The sequence below is a fragment of the Procambarus clarkii genome, chromosome 20 (assembly GCF_040958095.1).
Source record: "Procambarus clarkii isolate CNS0578487 chromosome 20, FALCON_Pclarkii_2.0, whole genome shotgun sequence".
NCBI lineage: Eukaryota > Metazoa > Arthropoda > Malacostraca > Decapoda > Cambaridae > Procambarus > Procambarus clarkii.
Genome location: NC_091169.1, coordinates 32,856,774 through 32,880,457, shown reverse-complemented (window position 1 = coordinate 32,880,457; position 23,684 = coordinate 32,856,774). Strand labels below are relative to the sequence as shown.

The 23,684-nt window shown below is 37.8% G+C and overlaps 1 long non-coding RNA gene across 1 annotated transcript in view; it reads left to right on the top strand.

Moving 5' to 3' along the window:
* Positions 1-21,206, top strand: part of LOC138366908 (uncharacterized) — a 55,389-nt gene extending 34,183 nt beyond the window's left edge. Inside the window, exons 2-3 of the long non-coding RNA XR_011229244.1 lie at positions 14,700-14,816; positions 20,941-21,206. This is a non-coding gene — a long non-coding RNA (uncharacterized lncRNA). The remainder of the gene's footprint in view (positions 1-14,699; positions 14,817-20,940) is intronic.
* The last annotated feature ends 2,478 nt before the right edge of the window (positions 21,207-23,684 follow it).

Below are 23,684 nucleotides of genomic sequence, written 5' to 3'. Positions count from 1 at the left end.
TTGCGAACACATTGATACCAAATTGAAAAACCTAGGACGAGAATTGAGGTAACAAAGTTGAAAAGAGTATACACTTTTCAGTATTACCGCCCCCTACCATGGAAAGTCCAAAACCACAGGAGATAGTGGAGGGCTAACTCCCCCAAAAAGCGGAAGTGTTTCGGGGGATTAATTCATTTATCTTACGCTGGACGCATTCTAGTGAATTTATATCCATACAACGACCAAAAGTGAAGTGCATATATCTAAATGGAGCCATGCGAGCAAGCTTGAATTCCACTTCAAATGCCTTGAAGTGAGAAAGAGTGAGTGAGAGTGAGTAAGAGTATGAGGAGTTAGTAAGAGTGAGAGTAAGAGTGAGTAAGAATGAGAAAGAGGGAGTGAGAGTGAGTAAGAGTATGAGAGTGAGTGAGAGTAGGAGTGAGAGAGTGAGTAAGAGTGAGAGTAAGAGTATGAGAGTGAGTGAGAGTAGGAGTGAGTGAGAGTGAGTAAGAGTGAGTAGGAATGAGTAAGAGTGAGTGAGAGTGAGAAAGAGGGAGTGAGAGTGAGTGAGAGTAGGAGTGAGTGAGAGTAAGAGTGAGTGAGAGTGAGTAAGAGTGAGTGAGAGTGAGTAAGAGTGATTGAGAGTGAGTAAGAGTGGGTAAGAGTGAGTAAAAGTGACTGAGAGTGAGTAAGAGTGAGTAAGAGTGACTGAGAGTGTGTAAGAGTGACTGAGAGTAAGAGTGAGCGTGAATAAGAGTGAGTGAGAGTAAGAGTGACTGAAGGTGGGCAAGAGTGACAGAGAGTGAGTAAGAGTGACAGAGTGAGTAAGAGTGGGTAAGAGTGAGTAAGAGTGACTGAAAGTGAGTAAGAGTGACTAAGAGTAAGACTGAGTGAGTGAGAGTAAGAGTGACTAAAGGTGAGTAAGAGTGACAGAGAGTGAGTAAGAGTGAGTAAGAGTGGGTAAGAGTGAGTAAGAGTGACAGAGTAAGAGTGAGAGAGAGTAAGAGTGAGTATGAGAGTATGAGTGATTGAGAGTGGGAGTGGGAGTGATTGAGAGTAAGAGTGATTGAGAGTAAGAGTAATTGAGAGTAAGAGTGAGAGTAAGAGTGATTGAGAGTAGGGGTGATTGAGAGTAAGAGTGAGTAAGAGTAAGAATGAGAGTAAGAGTGATTGAGAGTAAGAGTGAATATGAGAGTGAGTTAAGAGTGTGAGGTGTGAGAGGGCAGAGTGTGAGGTGTGAAAGTGTATAGCTGGTCTGGGAGGCAGGATGTGTGTGGTCACACCTAGGCCTTGCCCTTGTGATCTCTAATGTTGGTTTTTATATATATATATGTTGGATTTTTTGTCCTGTTTCAACTTATAATTATTTAGCAGGAATGTAATAAGATATTGCACGGTATTAATATGATAATAATATATGCATTATTTCAACTCTGGGCTGGTGGTGAAAGAGACCAGATGTTTAGTGTAGTCCAAGCTGCCTCCAGTGGTGGAGGGTCCCAGCTGGCTGCTATAGCCGCCACCGCCCATCACCGCCAGCCACCAGCCGCCAACGCCCGCCACTAGCCACCACAGCCCGCCACTAGCCGCCACCAGCCACCACCGCCAGCCACAAGCCACCACCGCCCGATACCAGCCACCACCTCCCGCCACCAGCCGCCACCTCTTTTTCTTTCCTCGTTATCTCTCTTCTCTCTTTTTCTTTCTTTTTTCTCCTATCTTTCCTTCTCTCTCTCTCTCTCTCTCTCTCTCTCTCTCTCTCTCTCTCTCTCTCTCTCTCTCTCTCTCTCTCTCTCTCTCTCTCTCTCTCTCTCTCTCTCTCTCTCTCTCTCTCTCTCTCTTTCTCTTTCTATTATCTCCCTTTTTCTTCTTCTCTTTGCTCTCTCTTCTTTTTCTTCTTCTCCTTCTCTCTTTTTTTTTTTTTTCTCTCTCTCTCTCTCTCTCTCTCTCTCTCTCTCTCTCTCTCTCTCTCTCTCTCTCTCTCTTTCTTTCTCATTTTCTCTCTCTCCCTTGTTCTCTTTTTCTTTCCTCTTTATCTCTCTTCTCTCTTTATCTCTCTCTTCTCTCCTATCTTTCCTTCTTTCTATCTCTCTCTCTCTCTCATTCTTTCTCGATCTCTTTCTCTCTTTCACTCTTTTCTTCCTCTCTTCTCTCTCTCATCTCATTCTCTCTCCTCCCTCTCTCTCTCTCTCTCTCTCTCTCTCTCTCTCTCTCTCTCTCTCTCTCTCTCTCTCTCTCTCTCTCTCTCTCTCTCTCTCTCTCTCTCTCTCTCTCTCTCTCTCTCTCTCTCTTTCTTTTCTCTCTAGCTCTTTCTCTTTTCTCTCTTCTCTCTCTCTCTCTTTTCTCTCATTATATCTCTCTCTTCTTCATGCTCTCCTTCTTCTCTTTCCCTCTCTTCTTCACACTCTTCTTCTCTCTCTTCTTCTTCTCTATCCCTCTCTTCTTCACACTTTTCTTCTCTCTCTCTTCTCACTTTTCTACTTCTTTCTTTCTCTCATCTTCTCTTTCTCTCTCTCCTCTCTGACTCTATCTTTCTAAATGCAATAAAGATAATTATGCTTAATAAATTCAACCTTTGCTCCAAAACGTTATATCATGACATTTAAAATACGTTGTATTAAAACGTTTTGACCTCACGTTTTAAAGTCGTCTATACAAATTTTCAAAATATGTATTTTAAACGACACCACCAGTGGGAACCCAGTCTCTAATGACGAGTAGAGAAAGACCAGGATTGTTTGTCCCGCACACTTCAGGCGGGTATGTAACGTGTGATCATACTGGTAGATCAGTTGTAGTGCTCAGAGATAGTGGAGCAGCCCAGTCCCTGATCGTGAGAGACTCTACCCGAGGGAGTGAATGTTGATGGGAGACAAAAGGTTGTTCTAGTTGGGTTTCCTTTGACGCGGTACATTGCCCCCTTAGTGCAAGTACACCTCGACTCGCCCTACTTCAGTGGCACATGTGCGTTGGCGGTAGTTGATACCCTGCCTATAGCTGGTAGTACTAGGCAATGACTTGGCAACAGGTTCGAACTACGAACATCTCAAGTTGGTGCACGATCCAGTAATAAGGTATGAGGTGACAGCAGAAAACATTAATACCCAGGTACAGGCAAACGTGAAATTATATAACTTGTTTAATTCTCCCTCTACCCAACAGATTGAGCGCATTCCAACAGATTCTGCCGACTCTTCTCCCGACGAGATACATGGGGCTACAGTGACAGAAGCAACTGAGCAAGAGAGGCCTCATGTACAAGCACCCATGGATACCCAAGAGTCTGGAGTGACGGCACATAAGTACTTGCGGTATAGCAAGGTACTATATTCACTGAACCGGCCAGAGATTCCTCAGACATCAGATGTATGTGAGGTATGTGCGAAGGTCCTAGTGCCCTCTTTGATCCAAGCCAGGCTAATGGATATAGCCGGCTATAGATATTACAGGCTCATGAAAATTATTCCTAAGTTAGCCAAATGTTTCTTAGCGGTATTTTGTATTATTCTCGTGTCTGTCCTAAGCGAAGATCAGTGGACGAACCTTCAGATGATGGCTCCTGTGAACATCGCTCGTTACACCAGGGATTGGAAACCCACCCAATGAGTATTGTAGTCGAAGAATGGGCCCAGAAGGTGATTGATGATACAGGGAGTAGGAGAAATGTTTAAATGAGTGACTGTTCCCGACAGGTTGACACCCCAACCTGTCCTCTTAAAAAGAACGTCAACAATTGACTCTACGACTGTTTTTGGACGTTATTTTGTGTAAAACTACGTCTATTATCTCTTGTTATACAATGAAATACCGCACTCTTATTATTATATAACTCACTGACTATGCTCTGATATTTGTTCTTCAAGTAAAAATATATATATTTTTGCCTTAATTTAGGAAAATATATTTAGGAAAACATCTAATAAATTTGGAAACGAATTTTTCGTTCGCCGACAGTTGCCTGTTACTATTTAACCCTCTATGCTTTAATGTCGCTGGTCATTGTGACTTTCCCAGGATTTATACAGGTTTTGTAGTAGCATTTAGTCAGACTACAGTAATTTAACTAATGGGAAACCTCTATAGACGCCGTACATTAATAATAATCATTTATCAAATAATAATTAGTAAACATATACAACTTTTTATGTTACGACTTTTCGGGTAGGCCATTCTGTTTGTTTACAACCCCAATGGTTCAAAATACACAATACTTTTAATATAAGTGACTAAGTATGCTCTAATATATGGTCCTCAATGAAAATTATCGTTTTTTTTTTGTTAATTTGTCCATAATGAATAAGATTCCTTACTGTTGATCTTTATATTAAGAAAAACATTTAAACATATTGGTATTGTGTTTTCGTTCAGATAAAGTTTCCAGATACTATTTCCTAGTTATCAATTAATGTAGGTGGTGTTACGGTGCCCTCTCCTATTTATTTCGTTTGTCGGCTTAAAGAGTCATATCAGCTCTCCCTACTGATTCTCTGAGGTTCAGGGAGTCTATTGACATATGTGGCGACCAGACCGGCTGCCAGTTAAAGGAAGGGAGTTACATTATAAGTTGTAAATAATGAGAAATTGGCGCCCTGATATAAAATGAAACAGTATCCCCTACGGCAGATATGACCTTTTGGAAGGGACATTAGCCGATCACGGATTGGCCGACGTGGGTCGCGGGCGACCAATCAGGGCCCGCCATGACGTCACCGAGTGCCCCGGGCGGCGCCAACGTCTGAGTTGATCTGACCTTGGAAGCGACAGGACGCGCCTCGGTCTGCTCTCAAGGATTAGAGGCTCTACAAGCCTTATTCAGTGGATTGACTAGCCATCGCAGCCCACCATAAGTTATTGGAGACCCTGCGCTTCTGGGAAGCAAATAAGGAACCAAGTTCATTGAGCAGAGAAGTGCCAAACTTGGAAAATAGTCGGCAACGACGCTGGGGCGGCGCCGCTGGACGTGAGGTCTGGAAGGTGCGGCGGGCAGGCCTAGCTGTGACCGGGTCACATCCACTGAGGGTCTTGGAAGGACGACACCGTGCCTAGGACAAGGAGCAACGCCTTGTGGAAGGGGCGAGTGTGGGGAAAATAGTGATTAGCTCAGGGCCCATCGATGAACCAGGATTGGGGCAGCTGAATCTCAGGGATTGGAACGGCGACGACGCGAAGGCTCCACGACACCTGAGGACCTATGGAACGTCCTGGATCGTCAAGGATCGACCCAAGGAAGCGTGGGAACCTCACACCATCGAGGGACAGGCGTCGTGAGCCAGGAATGTAAGGTAGATCATTTTCCCTCCCATTACCCCTTGTGTGAGTAGGCTAGTTAGGCCACAATAGTTATTTATGTATGTAGCAGCAGGACTTTAACACTTTAATAGTAGAATAGGCTGCAAGGCAGCTTGTGTCCAGGACTGTCAGAAGGGACATTGTGTATGGATGGCAGGACAGTGAAGAAGAGGCGCCGACGTGGTGAAGAGTGTGGGACTCCTGTCTTCCTGCCCAGTTGAAGGAGTATTGGAGGTCGTGGAAGAAGAGGCTGACGATCTCCAGACTTATTATCCATATTTCCATATTCATGTATTACTTGTGATTGTGTGTGTGTGTTCATGTAATTTGCATCAGTAAATTCACACATTTTATCACTGTGTTTGAGTGTGCCTCCATTTATGATATTTCTCTATGAGCATGCACGAAGGTTATCATAGTACCACCTAGGGAACACTACGTTCTCTATAGCAGTTCTTATTGCCTGGAGGGTGGTAAAGACAGCACAGACTTACATAAAAGTGTACCCTTAGCCATCCGATCAGTATCGGTGCCTGAATGGTGGCAACTATTAACGTAGTGGCTACAGAGAGGTAAAGCCACACAGACCTTCCTGGGAGAGTACCCTGGGCCGACAGTCTAGTAGCAGATCCATGGGAGTAGCAACCTTCTGGCTACAAACATTATATAATACACCCACTGAACTGCATTGCTGGGGTGCAGATATAATAACCCAGCTGGCGACCTTGCTAAGAAGAAGATAGAGAAGACAGGCGGGAAAGGAGTTCCTGCAACCTTTTTTTGTCTGGCAGGCAAGACTCAGGGAGGTTATGGTTATAAGGTAAGCATGAGACTTCCTTCACTCCCCCATGGGTCTAGGCCGGAACTGTTAACAGCAGTTTCCCCGTGTTTGACTGAAGGGCTTCCAGGGTGAATCAGTGGCACCCCTTTGTGGTGGAAGCAAAGACCTGCGGAGGTGGGCATTGTCGGTCCTCTCTTGTGTGACCAAGGAGACTCCAGTGAATCCAGGGAGTCGGAGGGGCTGAGTATTTGGGCCTTTTGAGCCCCTAGCAGCCGAGTGTTAGCAGAGCCCCGACCGGACCACCTCCACGTCACAGTGGTTATTTTAATTCGCGGCTACCAGGGGCTTTCTCGCATTATACAATATAAATGTACTCACTAACTATTCTCTGGTATCTGTTCTTCAAGTAATATTACCTATTTTTTTTTTTTGCTTAATTAGTCCATAATTCATAAAATTCCTTCAGGTCGATCTTTATATTTAGGAAAACATCTAATCAATTTGGAATTTAATTTTTCGTTCACCTACAGTTACCAGCTACTATTTCATTGTTATATTTTATGTTGCTGGTCATTACGATTTTCCAAGAATTTAAACAGCTAAACAGCAAGTAGCATCTTGCTAGAGTACAGGAATTTACCCATGGAGAACCTCGATAGCTGCCGAAAATTATTATTGATTATATATGGAATTTAAAATAATGAATTATATACCATTTCTTATGTTGTATTCGGCGGGTAGGCGGTTCTGCGGGTTTACAACCGAATTGTTTAAAAATCACACTATTTTAAATGTATGAGTCACTAGTATGCTCTGATATATGTTCTGCAATGAAAATAAAGATTGTTTTGTTGTTAATTACTCCATAATGAATAAGATATCTTACTGTCAATCTTTATATTTCGAAAAACATCTAAAAAATTTGGTATTAAGTTTTCGTTCAGATGAAATTACCATTTACTATTTTTTAGGTATTATTAATTGTAGGTGTCATTATTTTACTGTTATGTATATAGCTATTTAACATTATTTATTTATAAAACAGAACCGTTCGGTAGTTCAACTGCTTCATAATTATGTTAAAATACATTGTGAAAACTACTTTATAATTAAAATCAGAATTTTGTGACAACCCCACATATCCTGTTTAAATCATGCCTCTTCGTTTTGTTGTCATGCACCTTTTTGTAAATATTATTATGCAATGTTTGACACAATTTATCACTGTATTCAAAAAATGTTTAGGTATTAATTCATTGCAAAGATGATTTTTTAAATGTGTAATGTGTTAATTCAATCTAAAATCTTTTTGCAACGTTTATATGCGATATACGTAGCTGGCAACTACCTAATATTTAAAAATAATAGTTACAACATTCTATTAATATATAATGTTGAAATAAATATCACACAAAGTCTGTATATCTGTGTTTAGATGTCTTTTAAATTTTTTTTTATATAATATTAACGATTTTTGTGATTCTTGAGTAAAAATTATGTTAATTATTATTAATCTAATTGTTATTATTTTAAATAAAAGAATTCCAAGTATTCGAATAACCACGGGGGGGGGGGGGTCTCTGTTTGTGTACGAATACACGGATTTGTTTTTGTTATGAGATGGACGGCTTAGAAAGCATGGTGCAGGCCACCTGTGGGGCGCATCCGATCCCACGATCGTCGTCACCCCTAAATCAACACAACAACAGGCCACCTGTGTTATCCAGGTATTTAGTATTTAAGATTATAATAAGTAATATTTCTTTTATAATAATACTGCAGCAGGTTAGGGGCTAGGCATTTACACTCTTAGGTCAGCAAACTAGCTAGAAGGTTAGACCATTAGACTCCACTGGTCAACCGGGGCCCTGTATGGCCTAGCTTATCCTAACCTAGCCCAGTTTAAACCATCTTAGCATAGTTCATTCTAGCTGTGTATAGTGCTTGCACAGCCTTGCTTATCCTAGTTTACCTCTTCCTAGCCTACCGTAGCCAAGCCTATCCCAGTATACCCTTACCTAGTCTTGCCTAGCCTAACCCTGCCTTGCTTTTAAACATGACCAGTCCTTCCTACCCTAGCCAAGCCTTGACCAGCTTAGCCAAGCCAATCCCTGCCTAGATTTAGCATAGCCTAGCCTTTTTATTAATATATAGAGGGTACCACCTCTGGTTGAGTTTGTAGGAACCCTCCACTTATAGGGTTGAGGGTTTCATATATATATATATATATATATATATATATATATATATATATATATATATATATATATATATATATATATATATATATAAATATATATATATATATATTATATATATATAATATATATATATATTATATATATATAATATAAATAAATATAAATAATGTGTGTGTAAACATGCCACGTGTGTGTGTAAATCACAAAAATTAACACATGATGAAAAATGTGACAGTGTCAGACCACGGAGGAAGAATTGAAACAGAAATTTCCTTAAATACTTTCATATATTAATACATCTTCAGAAGGAATAATTTTTTATATATATTAAATTAAAAAAAATCATTCCTCCATGGTCTGACACTCATATATATATATATATATATATATATATATATATATATATATATATATATATATATATATATATATATATATATATATATATATATATATGCGAACAAGCCTGAATGGTCCCCAGGACAATATGCAACTGAAAACTCACACCCCAGAAGTGACTCGAACCCATACTCCCAGGAGCAACGCAACTGGTATGTACAAGACGCCTTAATCCACTTGACCATCACGACCGGACAAAATGAGGTGATAGCCGAGGCTATTTGAACCACCCCACCGCCGGCACTCGGATAGTAATCTTGGGCATAGCATTTTACCAAATCACCTCATTCTTTGGGGCACACGTGAGGAACACAAATGCGAACAAGCCTGAATGGTCCCCAGGACAATATGCAACTGAAAACTCACACCCCAGAAGTGACTCGAACCCATACTCCCAGGAGCAATGCAACTGGTATGTACAAGACACCTTAATCCACTTGACCATCACGACCGGACAAAATGAGGTGATAGCCGAGGCTATTTGAACCAGGCTATTTGGGTTCGAGTCACTTCTGGGGTGTGAGTTTTCAGTTGCATATTGTCCTGGGGACCATTCAGGCTTGTTCGCATTTGTGTTCCTCACGTGTGCCCCAAAGAATGAGGTGATTTGGTAAAATGCTATGCCCAAGATTACTATCCGAGTGCCGGCGGTGGGGTGGTTCAAATAGCCTCGGCTATCACCTCATTTTGTCCGGTCGTGATGGTCAAGTGGATTAAGGCGTCTTGTACATACCAGTTGCGTTGCTCCTGGGAGTATGGGTTCGAGTCACTTCTGGGGTGTGAGTTTTCAGTTATATATATATATATATATATATATATATATATATATATATATATATATATATATATATATATATATATATATATATATATATATATATATATATGTCGTACCTAGTAGCCAGAACGCACTTCTCAGCCTACTATGCAAGGCCCGATTTGCCTAATAAGCCAAGTTTTCATGAATAAATTGTTTTTCGACTACCTAACCTACAACCTAACCTAACCTAACTTTTTCGGCTACCTAACCTAACCTAACCTATAAAGATAGGTTAGGTTAGGTTAGGTAGGGTTGGTTAGGTTAGGTAGGGTTGGTTAGGTTCGGTCATATATCTACGTTAATTTTAACTCCAATAAAAAAAATTGACCTCATACATTATGAAATGGGTAGGTTTATCATTTCATAAGAAAAAAATTAGAGAAAATATAATAATTCAGGAAAACTTGGCTTATTAGGCAAATCGGGCCATGCATAGTAGGCTGAGAAGTGCGTTCTGGCTACTAGGTACGACATATATATATATATATATATATATATATATATATATATATATATATATATATATATATATATATATATATATATATATATATATATTATATATATATATATATATATATATATATATATATATATATATATATAACCTAACCTAACCTATCTTTATAGGTTAGGTTAGGTTAGGTAGCCGAAAAAGTTAGGTTAGGTTAGATTAGGTAGGTTAGGTAGTCGAAAAACAAATAATTCATAAAAACTTGGCTTATTAGGCAAATCGAGCCTTGCATAGTAGGCTGAGAAGTGCGTTCTGGCTACTAGGTACGACATATATATATATATATATATATATATATTTATATATATATATATATATATATATATATATATATATATATATATATATATATATATATATATATATATATATATATATATATATATATTAGTATATTATGGTAGCAGTCTTTCCTGTAGACATATATTATTAAATATGACCGAAAAAGTAAGATTAATAATTCTAACACGAATTTTCTCACTCTTTCGTACATTTCGTTTCACTGTTGGAGGTAAATCAAAAATCAATTCTCCAAAATTCATTTTTATTTCTAGTCTGACGCGACACGAGCGCGTTTCGTAAAACTTATTACATTTTCAAAGACTTTAGTTCACAAATACACAACTGAATAGAACTTACGCAAATCCGATTTTATATCTACATTTGAGTGAGGTGGAAGGGGTGATGTGGCATTAACACAAGACAGAACAAGATGTGGTATTAATAGGGTATTAATTTCATCAACACAAGACAGAACAAGAGTATTAATAGGGTATTAATTTCATCAACACAAGACAGAACACGAAACAATGGATATTGAATAGAAGTGTTTGTAGAAAGCCTATTGGTCCATATTTCTTGATGCTTCTCTATTGGAGCGGAGTCTTGAGGTGGGTAGAATATAGTTGTGCAATAATTGGCTGTTGATTGCTGGTGTTGACTTCTTGATGTGTAGTGCCTCGCAAACGTCAAGCCGCCTGCTATCGCTGTATCTATCGATACATATATAGCAGGCGGCTTGACGTTTGCAAGGCACTACACATCAAGAAGTCAACACCAGCAATCAACAGCCAATTATTGCACAACTATATTCTACCCACCTCAAGACTCCGCTCCAATATAGAAGCATCAAGAAATATGGACCAATAGGCTTTCTACAAACACTTCTATTCAATATCCATTGTTTCGTGTTCTGTCTTGTGTTGATGAAATTAATACCCTATTAATACTCTTGTTCTGTCTTGTGTTGATGAAATTAATACCCTATTAATACCACATCTTGTTCTGTCTTGTGTTAATGCCACATCACCCCTTCCACCTCACTCAAATGTAGATATAAAATCGGAGATGCGTAAGTTCTATTCAGTTGTGTATTTGTGAACTAAAGTCTTTGAAAATGTAATAAGTTTTACGAAACGCGCTCGTGTCGCGTCAGACTAGAAATAAAAATGAATTTTGGAGAATTGATTTTTGATTTACCTCCAACAGTGAAACGAAATGTACGAAAGATTGAGAAAATTCGTGTTAGAATTATTAATCTTACTTTTTCGGTCATATTTAATAATATATATATATATATATATATTATTAAATATGACCGATATATTATTAAATATATATATATATATATATATATATATATATATATATATATATATATATATATATATATATATATATATATCCTATTACCCTACCCTATTATACCTTAATACCCTATTAATGCCACCTCACCCCATACACCTCTCTCAAATATATATATATATATATATATATATATATATATATATATATATATATATATATATATATATATATATATATATATATATATATATATATGTGTCGTACCTAGTAGCCAGAACGCACTTCTTAGCCTACTATGCAAGGCCCGATTTGCCTAATAAGCCAAGTTTTCCTGAATTAATATATTTTCTCTAATTTTTTTATTATGTAATGATAAAGCTACCCATTTCATTATGTATGAGATCAATTTTTGTTATTGGAGAATTCTAATTAACGAATTCTAATTAACGTAGATATATGACCAAACCTAATCAACCCTACCTAACCTCACCTAACCTATCTTTATAGGTTAGGTGAGGTTAGGTTAGGTTAGGTTAGGTAGCAGAAAAAGTTAGGTTAGGTAGTCGAAAAACAATTAATTCATGAAAACTTGGCTTATTAGGAAAATCGGGCCAAGCATAGTAGGCTGAGAAGTGCGTTCTGGCTACTAGGTACGACATATGTATATATATATATATATATATATATATATATATATATATATATATATATATATATATATATATATATATATATATATGTATATATATATATATATATATATATATATATATATATATATATATATATATATATATATATATTAGTATATTTTGGTAGCAGTCTTTCCTGTAGACATATATTATTAAATATGATCGAAAAAGTAAGATTAATAATTCTAACACGAATTTTCTCAATCTTTCGTACATTACGCTTCACTGTTGGAGGTAAATTAAAAATCAATTCTCCAAAATATTCTCCTATATATATATATATGTATATATATATATATATATATATATATATATATATATATATATATATATATGTATATATATATATATATATATATATATATATATATATATATATATATATATATATATATATATATATATATATATATATTAGTATATTTTGGTAGCAGTCTTTCCTGTAGACCTATATTATTAAATATGACCGAAAAAGTAAGATTAATAATTCTAACACGAATTTTCTCAATCTTTCGTACATTACGCTTCACTGTTGGAGGTAAATCAAAAATCAATTCTCCAAAATTCATTTTTATTTCTAGTCTGACGCGACACGGGCGCGTTTCGTAAAACTTATTACATTTTCAAAGACTTTAGTTCACAAATACACAACTGATTAGAACTTACGTATCTCCGATTTTATATCTACATTTGAGTGAGGTGGGAGGGGTGATGTGGCCACATCATTAATGCCACATCACCCCTCCCACCTCACTCAAATGTAGATATAAAATCGGAGATACGTAAGTTCTAATCAGTTGTGTATTTGTGATCTAAAGTCTTTGAAAATGTAATAAGTTTTACGAAACGCGCCCGTGTCGCGTCAGACTAGAAATAAAAATGAATTTTGGAGAATTGATTTTTGATTTACCTCCAACAGTGAAGCGTAATGTACGAAAGATTGAGAAAATTCGTGTTAGAATTATTAATCTTACTTTTTCGGTCATATTTAATAATATATATATATATATATATATATATATATATATATATATATATATATATATATTATATATATATCCTGCCTGAAACGCTGCGCGTACTAGTGGGTTTACAAGATAGCTCTTATAAAGATAGCATTTTGTGGTTATTCTCTATATCTGGTTCACCTAACAGTAAATAAGTACCTGGGAGTTAGACAGCTGCTATGGGCTGCTTCCTAGGGATGTGTGTGTGTGTGTGTGAAAATTAGGATTAAGGACTTGCCTGAAATGCTATGTGTGCTAGTGGCTGTACAAGAATGTAAGAACTCTTGTATATATGAATAAATATATAAAATGTTAAAAAAAATATTAATTTTTTAATGGATAGATAAGTGCATAGTGTAATGGGAGGAGAGCAGGGTGGGGAACATAATATCTGATTTTGTAAATTTTAGCGACCATTTTTGAGACCTTTTTGGTTATGTGCTGTATGTGGGTGCTGAAGTTCAGTGTCTTATCTATGTATAGGCAAAATAACTGCCCCTCATTTGTATTGGTAATGTTAACATTGTTTAAAGTTGAATCTGATTTTATAATTTTCTACCAAATAAAATGTTGAAGGTCTTTTTCTATGTTTAGTGTAAGTTGGTTGGTTGACATCCTTGAGTGGACATTTTTTAGGAACATTTTTTCCTATATCAGTGGACACTGAGATAGGAACGAATATAGTCCAGAGCAAGGCCTTGAATACCATAGTGGTGAAGTTTTAAGTAAGAGGTAGTTATGGTTTACAGTATCAAAGGCCTTTCTTAGGTCAATTGAGAAGTCATTGTTCTCAAGGGCTGTTTAGATTATATCAAGCAAACTAATAATGGCATCATTGATACTCTTTTGGAAATGGAAGCCAAACTAACAGGGACTTCGTATTCATGTTGAATTTTACAAAGTAGGAAGAGAGATGTTTGTTAAAAAGAAAATCAAATATTTTTGAAAGTATAATTAGATTTGATATTTTTCTTTAATTGTTTATGTCTGCTGTCTCGCCTCCTTTATAAAATGGCATCATTCTTGCTTTTTTAAGGATATCAAGAAAAGTGAGGCACTCCAGAGATTTGTTGACTCCTTCCTAGTGTTGCCTAGCCCAGCCCAGCCTAGACAAGGCAGGCTGGGCATCCTAGCCTCACGCAGCTTAGCCCCCACCTATCATAGTACATGTAGCATCCCAGTCCATCCTAAGTGATCATTACCTTACTGGCTGTGTTTTCTCTTCAGCCCTGAATGTAATGTGGTGGAACATAAGCAGATACATATCAGGTCTTAGAGAATCTGTACTTCATACATTTTTTAATAATGTCTCACAATTATTTAAATAATTAAAAAAATTGTATAATAACTTCATATTATTCTTGCAATTTATTTTTGCATTTTTTTTATACAAAATTTACATTTTAAAAGATTACCTCTATTTTTAGATTGATGACTTGAAGACTACAGTGCCATCCACAGCAAATCATGGTCTTAAAATATCTCCTAGCAATGACGAGACCAATTTTCACAGAGGTCAAATTTTCGCTAAGCAGTAGTCACAGGTAAATATATACTATATATATATAATATTATATATGAAATTAACTACTTCATTGCTCAAAGCACCTTTAGGCATTCTGAGAGTTGTGCTATTTTATTAATTAATTAATTAGGCTATATTTTAATGTTTTGTAATGTTTTCATTACTTTTTTGGTTTTGAAATAGAAATAGTTGAGTTTCAAAACATTTTGACATTAACTATACCTGAATATTTATAAACAAAAAAATACCAGAACTATGTCCTTGACAATTGCACTAAGAAGTTTTTGCCAAAATCAGGTGCTCAGTGCAGTAGTTAAAAACTTAAAAGGGGTACCACCTCTGGTGCAAGATTAGGGACCCATAGCCTCAGAGAAGAAAATAAAGAGTACTCAGAGAAGGCCTTGAATAATAGGCAGGCTGTTTGTGTGTGTTTCGACGGTAAGCTTGCTGACACCATATGTAATTACCTAAGTGTAGTTACAGGATTAGAGCTACGCTCGTGGTGTCCCGTCTACCCAGCACTCTTTGTCACATAATGCTTTGAAACTACTGACGGTCTTGGCCTTCACCACCTTCTCACTTAACTTGTTCCAACCGTGTACCACTCTGTATGCGAAAGGAAATTTTTGTATATTTCTTTGGCATCTTTGTTTAGTTATTTTAAATCTATGACCTTTTGTTCTTGGAGTTCCAGGTCTCAGGAAATCTTCCCTATCGATTTTATCAATTCCTGTTTCTATTTTGTACATAGTGATCATATCGCCTCTTTTTGTTGTCTTCTAGTTTTGGCATATTTAATGCCTCTGACCTCTCCATGTAGCTCTTGCCCTTCAGTTCTGGGAGCCACTTAGTAGCATGTCTTTGCACCTTTTCCAGTTTGTTGATGTGCTTCTTAAGATATGGGCACCACACAACCGCTGCATATTCTAGCCTTGGCCGAACAAAACTCGTGAACAATTTCTTTAGTATTTCGCCATCCATGTATTTAAACGAAATTCTGAAGTTAGAAAGCGTGGCATAGGCTCCTCACACAACGTTCTTTAAGTGGTCCTCAAGTGATAGTTTTCTATCTAGAATCAACCCTAGACCTCTTTCTTTATCAGAATTATATAAAGATTTCTCACATAATTTATAGGTTGTGTGGGATCTATGTTCTATTCCACATTCCATAACATGGCATTTATTCACATTAAATTCCATTTGCCAAGTGGTGCTCCATATACTTATTTTCAGCAAACATGTTTATATAATTCTGTATTCCAACTGGTAGATCATTTATGTAGACAATGAACATTACTGGTGCATGTACTGTGGTACTCCACTTGTGACACTTCTTCAGTCCGATTGCCTCTGATTACTGCCCTCATTTTTCTATCAGTCAGAAAATTTTTCATCCATGTTAGAAGCTTACCTGTCACCCCTCCAAAATTTTCTAGTTTTCAGAACAACCTCTTATGTGGAACTCTGTCAAAAGCCTTTTTTATGTCTAGATAGATGCAGTCAACTCAACTACCTTTTTCCTTTAAAATCTCTGTGGCTCAATCATAGAAACTGAGTAAATTCGATACACAGGATCTTCAAGATCGAAATCAATACTGTCTGTTTGATATTATATAATTTCTCTCCAGATGTTCTACTCATTTAGTTTTTACTATTTTTTGTTTCAATCTTTTCCCTGTTACACTTGTCAATGATCCAGGTCTATAATTGGGGGGGGGGGGTCTTCCCTGTTGCCACTTTTGTAGATTGGAACTAAGTTAGCCTTTTTCCACATGTTTGCTATGACTCCTGTACACAGGGATGCCTGAAAGATCAGGTGAAGTGGAAGGCTGAGCTCAGATGCACATTCTCTCAGAACCCATGGTGAAACTCCATCTGGACCAACTGCTTTGTTCTTACTTAGCTCCTTTAGCATATTTTCCACTTCATCTCTAGACACCTCTATACGCTCTATGATGTTCTCTGAAATTCTTATTGTGTCTGGTTCTCTGAAGATTTCATTTTGTATAAACACACTTTGGAACTTTTCGTTTAATGTTTCACACATTTCATTATCATTTTCTGTGAATCTGTTTCCTATTTTCAACCTCTGGATATTATCCTTTACCTGCAATTTGTTGTTTATGAATTTGTAGAATAGGCCCAGTTCTGTTTTACATTTATCCATTATCTCTTTTTAAAAATTTCTTTCTGCCTCTCCCCTTACTGCCGTGTAGTTGTTTCTCGCATCTTTGTATCGCTGGTATGTTTGGGGGTTTGCCTTCTTCCTATATTGATACCTGCTTGATGGGGTTCTGCTCTTCTACTCCCCAAGCCCGGCCCGAGGCCAGGCTCGACTTGTGAGAGTTTGGTCCACCAGGCTGTTGCTTGGAGCGGCCCGCAGGGCCACATACCCACCACAGCCCGGCTGATCCGGAACTTCTCTTAGAAAACAGTCCAGTTTTCTCTTGAAGATGTCCACGGTTGTTCCGGCAATATTTCTTATAGTCGCTGGGAGGACGTTGAACAACCGCGGACCTCTGATGTTTATACAGTGCTCTCTGATTGTGCCTATGGCACCTCTGCTCTTCACTGGTTCAATCTTGCATTTTTTTCTATATCGTTCACTCCAGTACGTTGTTATTTTACTGTGTTTGATTTGGGACCTGTCCCTCCAGCATCTTCCATGTGTATATTATTTGGTATCTCTCTCGTCTCCTTTCTAGAGAGTTCATTTGGAGAGCTTTGAGACGATCCCAATAATTTTGGTGTTTTATCTCGTCTATGCGTGCCGTATATGTTCTCTGTATTCCCTCTATTTCAGCAATCTCTCCTGCTCTGAAGGGGGAAGTGTATACTGAGCAGTACTCGAGACGGGACAACATAAGTGACTTGAAGAGTACAACCATTGTGATGGGATCCCTGGATTTGAAAGGTCTCATAATCCATCCGATCATTTTTCTGGCTGACGCAATATTTGCTTGGTTATGCTCCCTAAACGTTAGATCGTCGGACATCATTATTCCCAAATCCTTGACATGCTGTTTTTCTACTATGGGAAGATTCGATTGTGTTTTGTACCCTGTATTATGTTTCAGATCCTCATTTTTGCGGTACCTGAGTACCTGAAATTTATCATTGTTAAACATCATGTTATTTTCTGCTGCTCAATCGAAAACTTTGTTGACATCTGCTTGTAGTTTTTCAATGTCTTTCATTTCATTTTTGTGTCTTCTGGTCTGTGGCCCTCTCTCAATTTCTGTTGAACCAATCCTGTTTTCTGGCCCTGCATCTCTGTTTTGGTATGAATGTTTGTGTGCTTTCATTGTATATTTTGCAAAATTTGGCATACATTTAATTTACTTCCCTGTCTAGCAACAAGTCTGCCTAATTACTTATTAAAAAAATTTTGAAGTTCCCCATAGTGACCTCTCTCTCTTGAAATCAAGTTTATCAACTGTTTCAATGTCCCCATTTTCTGTGTGTGTGTGTGTTTGGAGGCTAAGCTTACTGATACCATGTGTGTGTGTGTGTGTGTTTAGAGGCTAAACTTGCTGATACCATTTGTGTGTGTGTGTGTGTGTGTTTAGAGGCTAAGCTTGCTGATACCATGTGTGTATTTGGAGGCTAAGCTTGCTGATACCATGTGTGTGTGTTTGGAGGCTAAGCTTGCTGATACCATGTGTGTGTGTTTGGAGGCTAAGCTTGCTGATACCATGTGTGTGTGTGTATTTGGAGGCTAAGTTTGCTGACACCGTGTGTGTACTCACCTATTTTTACTCACCTGTTTAAATAATAATAGGGGTGTGTACCACCTCTGGTGCAATTGTAGGGACCCACAGCCTTGAAGAAAATAAAGAGTATTCAGAGAAGACCTTGTGGATTCTCACTGAACACTAATCTTTTCTTCTCCTACCACCCCTCTTATTTTGTTTTATGCTGTATTCTATTATATATCATATAAATACATAGCCAAATAGCAATATTTATTATGTCTATACAAAAAGAAGACAACCACTTTACTTTTTTTCTCTCCTTTGTTTCTAAATGGATTTTGTTGTGACTTCTACATCTTGGAGAATACATATCCGGCACTAAGCATGTGAAGTTTGAACGAAATTGGTCAACATGTAAATTAGCCACAGGTGGCCGAAGTTGTGACTTTTATTTTTTTTGGACCGATTTATTTGCAGAGGTCAAACACTATTCTGTCTATTTAGCTTGTATTCATTAATGAGGACCAGATGAGGGCCTTATCACTAATAAATGGGAAATAAGGTATTGCAACATATATGTTTTGTTATAATAAACATAAGAATGAAGGTAACTGCAGAAGGCCTATTGGCCCATACGAGATAGCTCCTATTTATATCCACCCAATCTCATTCATGTATATGTCTAACCTACTGTTAGACTGTTAAGGGGCCCAGTGTCTGTTTTTTCAGTTTTCCCTAACTTATCCCTAGATATTTTTTTTGTTTTTTTTTCGTGACTTCATTTCAATACATATTGACCCACAACTTTCACATATTCGAGTACGAATGCCAAGCAATCCTAATTATAACCTACAAGATATGTTATAAATTAAAAGTACTATATTTATTGTTGTGAAATTTAGATGCATTTTTCTCTGTGAAAAACATTTTCTACTTTTGAGACGTAATACAAAATTCATTTTCTGACCGATTCTCACCATTTTTACATATTATGTGCAAAGTTCTTAGTGCTAAGGTTCCTAATGAATCGATTTGTCATAAAGCCATAACGTTTGGAGTTATAAATATTTTGCATATAAATTTGGCACATATTTGGATGGCCCCATTCAAAAAATGTTTTACAATAAACTATACTCCTGAACAATATTTTTCTCACTGGCAATTGAAAGTTATATTTCATTCTGAGACCATAATGAATAAAATAACAATTGGTGACAAAATATTTAGAGCCATTTGAATTTTTTTGTTTGTAACTTTTTTTCCGTTCGTGTTGTGATGTTGATTTAAAAGAAAAAGTTGGAGCATTTGCCATGAGGATTATGCACACAAAAAATTGAGTGTGTATGATGAAGTTTCGGTGCCCAATCACTGGGCCCCTTAAGAGGTTTTTATGGTTTATAGTATCAAAGGCTTTCCTCAAGTCAATGAATAGGCCAATTGAGAACTCATTTTTGTCAAGGGCAGTGTAGATTATATCAAGCAAGAGTGTTGGTGGGTGTTGCAAGAGCTGGGCAGCACTCTTATATATCATAGACATTGTTTCATTAATGTTCCAAGCTTTGATTTTAAGTAATTGAATTATGGATATAATGTCTGTCGGGACTGTCGAGACTGTTCAACACGCTTCCACTACACATAAGGGGCATAACTGGCAAACCCCTCACAGTGTTCAAGAGAGAACTGGATAAGCACCTCCAAAGGATACCTGATCAACCAGGCTGTGACTCATACGTCAAGCTGCGAGCAGCCGCGTCTAACAGCCTGGTTGATCAGTCCAGCAACCAGGAGGCCTGGTCGACGACCGGGCCGCAGGGACGCTGAGCCCCGGAAGCACCTCAAGGTAGCCTCATGGTAGGTAGGCTGACTGGTAAAAGAAGTAGTGTTAGCTACCTGTGAGATATGTAGTAACATGTGTCTGGGTCTTTGGAATTTTTCTGCCAAGGTTTGCACAAATTCATGAAAAGAAGCTATTGAAATCAGTTGCAATATCTAAGTCTGTTGCAAGTGTGTATCCATCTTTGGAGAGTTTTATCTGCTTGGTATGTGATTGTTGTTTAGACCCTAGGATGTTAGAGATGGGTGATGATAGAGATGTAATGTTCATATTTCCTTTTGCTTCTTTAAATCCATTCTCATAAAAGGAAGCTTTGGCTCTTTGTATTATATTGGTAATCATTGATGAGTATCTCTTAACTTCTTGTTTTGTAACTAGGCAAATTCTATTTTTATTTTTTTCATATTCGTCTTGTTAATTGTTTCAAGTACAGTATGCAACTTGTGGGCCAGGGGTTGTTTGATCTTTTGGCAGTTAGTTACTTAGTGAGGAGAGGACTCAAGATGGCTCAAAATGCTCAGAATACTCTCACAAATTTATATCAATGTAATATTTTGGAATCTTATAAAACAAAAATTGTATGACTAAAAATTCTCCTTCTTTCCCATCAACAGGTCTTTCTCACTGGGCTTGCTCGGCTTTTGTGTTACTCTGAGGGTGCCATCATCGTTTACCCTTCAAGACTGACTCATGCTGGCATTGCATTTGTGGACTTCCCTTCACAGTAAACAGTCCTTCTCCATATGGTGATTGTCCAGGGCAAGCAGGGTGTGACTGCCATCTTGGAGAAGCAGGGTCTTTTAATATGAAGAATCTTCCATCTTCTCTAATTACGCCAGCTTGTGCCAGCCTTGCATTCTTGTTACTTCATGGCCCTTGGGCCTTTTTTATTTATTTTACCTAATAATTTTTTTTATTAATACCCGTGTTTCACAAGAGATCCTTAACATTTTAAGCACCAATTGTATTGATTAATGTACGTCTTGTAACCTTTAAGACATAGATAGACAAGACATACATAAATGAGTGAATAATACTGAGTGACTAGGTTAGGGCGAGGAACATAGTACAGTGTCTGACTTTGGAAGAATGCCTACTGTTTTAGAAACCTTATTGCTATGATCATAATCGTATGGGTGAAAACCATTTGTTGTCACTCCTACATTGTAGCTTGTTGAGCTTGAAACCTTTGCTCCTTGTTCGTGTTACATCTTACCTTTTGAAGAAATTGTATGAATCAATATCTTCCAAATTGTTCAGTATTTTAAAGGTTTCGCTCTATTACTCTCTCATTTGCATATATCTAAGCATATAGATTAGATATAGATTTAGATTAGATTTTTTATTCAGGTAAAGGTACATACATTGCAGATGAGTTACAAAGGGAAAGACAATGGCTAGAGTTCACTAGCTCTATTGGAAGAGAAACGTCTGCAAGACAAGTGTGTGCAAAATTTCAGATAGCTAAGGGGAGCAGAGCCCGGCCTGCGGCTCACAACGACCCCCCAGGGTAAGGCTGAAGAACTAATTCACAAGTGGAGTGATGCAGCTGCATCCTCCTCCCTCCCTGCAGAAGTAAGCAGGGAACAGCTCCTCCGACATAATGACAGAAGGATTAGGATAACAAGAGCACAATCTAGTGATGACGAGTATGGGGAACCAATTACAGCCAAGGAAGTAAAGGGGGCTATGAAAAAGGGTAAAAGTACAGCACCTGGTGAAGATGGCGTCACCTACGACATACTCAATGTACTGTGTGAAGTGTCTGGCAATCCACTACTCCACATGTTTAACAAGTCATTCCTATGTGGAGTGTTGCCCACACAATGGAAACATGCAATAATGGTCCCAATACCGAAACCCAATGACCCTGGTAATTACAGACCTATCAGTCTCATGTAATGCACTTGGAAGATGCTTGAAAGGATCATCCTAAACCGACTATTGCACAAAATAGGCAGGTTAGGGGAGGGGGTCAGTGGATTTGTTAAAGGACGGAGCACAGCAAACTGTATAGTTAATTACCTAGCTAATGATACAGCTAAGTACTCCCAATAAACTCGCTCCTCGAGGCAAAATTTTAAAATTTAAAATACAATACCTAAAGCCACTAATACGCATAGCATTTCGGGCAAATATATACGAAGTAAAACCCAAACAAAGAACTGACTCCGTAGGACCCATAAAAGATGAGACTAACAATGTTAAGTTGTATGATAAAAGGGCGGCAAAAAATCTCAATGAATACCTAACATCAGTGTTCACACTAGAAAGCTTGAATGACATCCCATCACCAACACAAATGTTTGTCGGAGGTAAGGAGAATGAATTAAGAGAAATACCAATTACACGCGACACAATCAGGAAGAGCATTGACAAACTAAAAGACTCAAAAGCCCAAAGTGTAAATGGATTTAAGTCCCAAGTCATAAAGGAACTGGCAAATTAATTGGGTGGTTGTAGGTAGGAGCTGCCTCGTATGGGCCGGTGGGCCTTCTGCAGTTGCCTTTGTTCTTGTGTTCTTGTGTTCTTATGTTGAGTAGCAACATTTGCAAATTTGCAGATGATGCAAAAATAGGTAGGGAAATTAACACGGAAGAAGACTCACTATCACTTCAAGTTGATCTAAATAGGGTTTTGAAATGGTCAAAAGATTGACAGATGCAGTTTAATGCTGATAAATGTCAAGTTTTGAGACTAGGTAATGATGATAGTTACAAGATACGAGCTAGATGGTGTTGAGATTGCGAAGTCGTATTGTGAAAGGGATCTGGGAGTTATGATTAGTAAGAATTTAAAACAAAAGGATCAATGCATGAATGCTCATAATAAGGCAAATAGGACACTGGGATTTATTAATCAAAGTGTTAGTAACAAGACACCTGCTGTGGTTCTTCAGCTATATCTTTCTCTGGTTAGGCCCCATTTACATTATTATTATAGTCTTGTGGGTTGGTGGTGTTGTCGTGTTGATCCTTCTCTACGGACAACCCAACCCACAACTCGGTAGAGTGCTTATACCTCACTAGGAGATCACCCTTGGCGCTTCTGGCTCTTGGAGAGGGGCTCAACGTCACACGTTTAGGGGATGCGGCTCCAACACTTAGCCTCGTTGTCACGTGCACATACCCACTCGAGCCGCTGTGACTCCCCACTCTCTCCTTAGGTGATATGATCTCCTCAATCCCCTTTTGACTTAGTATTACCTTCTACCCTGTCCACAGCAGTGGTTCTTGGTTCTTTCTCTCTCTCTCTCTCTCTTCCTTTACTATTTCCTGGGAAGCCTCACTAGGACAAGGGCAAACACCAGCAAATTGGGATACATTTAATGGACAAAGCACATACACAATACATACAC